We start from the raw sequence: 2,083 nt of genomic DNA, 5'->3' as shown, positions 1-2,083 counted from the left end.
AGATCATCCTCTTGTGCACTAGGACACTTTTACAGCTTTATACCTCATTATAATTGTCCCTTGGTACATGCAGGGGATTTGTTCAAGGTCCCCGGGGTATACCCAAATTCACATATACTCAAGTCCCACAGTCAGCCCTACAGAACCCACGTATATGAGAAGTTGGCCCTCCCTATACTTGGGTTTCACATCTTGTGAATACTGTATTTTCTTTTTTTTTTTTTTTTGGTAGCAAACTTTTATTTAAAGCTTACATAACTCAAGCTTTATAAAAAGCAAATGTAATTGAAAATTGGGTTGTCCCTCTAAAGCCTTAAGTACTCAAAGCTTGAAACGGTTAATTTTAAAATAAGCAAACAAGTAACACAACAACAACAACAACAAACCCTGCAGCAGATCCTGCTGAAATACTTTTAAAAACATCTAAATGAGCTTAATCTTTACAAAAGTTACTTTAGCTCAAAAGCTATAAAATCGAAGTTATCTTAATTCTACAAAGAAGGGAGAGGGTCTTTGACTTTATGCCACCATTTCCTTAGAGCCTCATCTTTTTCATCAAATTTGGCCACAAATCAAATTTCTGTGTGCCCCTGTTTTCAGGAGATTCCTCTTGCAAAAGAAGCCAAGTATAAACATGGAAGAACAACTGCCTAAGCAAGTAGAAAAGTGTTCCATAATAGTGTGCAATGAATGAAGAGTTCTGGATTAATCTCTGGAACTCAACCTGCACCCTGATCTTTATTTTGAATGGGATCTAGAACGGGATCTTGAAGTAGCTCTTTTTGGCGGAGGGGACACAGAATGACCCTTTGAGGGTGGAGCAGGTAGGGGTGAATTGGAATGAGACTGGCTCCTTGATCTGTATTTTGACTTCATATCACCTTTTCCATTTTCTTTGGAAGATCGGGACCGAGACCTGCTTGGAGATTTCTCATACTCATCCTTAGATCTGCTTTGAGAACAAGAACAGGAGCCCAGATCAGATTTGGGCATAGATTTGCTCCTTGAGCTAGATTTCCTGCCTTTTGAACGAGAACGTGATCGACCTTTGCTCCGCAACCTAGATCAGGAGTGACTTTTTGAGATACTTCGAGATCTACTGTGGCTGCTCCTGCGACTCCTACTTCGTGACCATCTTCTAGATCTATACCTGGATCTGCTTCCAGAATCAGATCGCCTATGGCTTGTGCCTGGCTTACCTTCAATAAGCCTAATATTTCTGCACCATCCAGTTTGTCCAAAGCAAGCTTCATGTCAAAATAGGAGTGAAACTCAACGCCCTCACTTGTGCATTCCTTGTGAGCATCAACATAGGTTACTTCATCTGCTTGTTGCATAAAATCCTTTAAATCTTGCCAACTGTAACAACTAGAAAGACTTTCTATAATAAGCTCGTATTCTGTATGAACAGGTGGTCCATATTTGTCTCTGCCAGATGTTCTCTGACTGCTGTATCCACTTCCACCACCATCTCCCTGCATCTAATGGCAAAAGGCCGCTGTCATCATGGCTTCCGGTAAGGTCAGCCAAAGGGCCATGGGGCAAGAGTCACACAATGTATGGAAAAGTCAAGGCCAGTCAAGAAAGGCAGTCATCTTAGCCTCAGTAGACACAGCCTCAGACCCACTGGCCACCAATCCCCACACTCTGGCATCCCATGGCTGCCCCAGGCTGTGAAGGCAGCAGGGCCCGGGGACACCTGAGTCATATGACCCCCAGCCCCCACACCTAAATACTATATTTTCAATCCACATATAAGTGGACGCCCACAGTTCAATCCATGTTGTTCAAGGGTCAACTGTACAGAGCTGGTCAAGAAAGCCCTGTATCCCAAAGATGGTTTCAATAGCTGCCTGAAATATTATTGTGGTAGATGTCTTTGTTCAAAGTATGGCACTAGGATTTGCCAGGTGGGTGGAATCTTGTGGGATGCTGACAGTTTGCAGGAATTTTATGCAGAAAGGGTTAATAAGGTCACCTTTCTTTTTTTTTCTTTTTTTTTTTTTTGAGCTTAAGCATTATTCTACAGTGCATGTGTAGAAAGCCTTTCTTATTTCCAGAGCCTGCATTCAATACTTTCATA

At 42.1% G+C, this 2,083-nt stretch overlaps 1 pseudogene; it reads right to left on the bottom strand.

Annotated features, from left to right (window-relative positions):
- Window positions 1–705: 705 nt before the first annotated feature.
- LOC104003888 (serine/arginine-rich splicing factor 6-like) lies at window positions 706–1,481 on the bottom strand (annotated as a pseudogene).
- Window positions 1,482–2,083: the final 602 nt, after the last annotated feature.

The sequence above is a fragment of the Pan troglodytes genome, chromosome X, assembly GCF_028858775.2.
Source record: "Pan troglodytes isolate AG18354 chromosome X, NHGRI_mPanTro3-v2.0_pri, whole genome shotgun sequence".
Classification (NCBI taxonomy): Eukaryota; Metazoa; Chordata; class Mammalia; order Primates; family Hominidae; genus Pan; species Pan troglodytes.
This window is presented reverse-complemented; position numbering and strand designations above follow the sequence as displayed.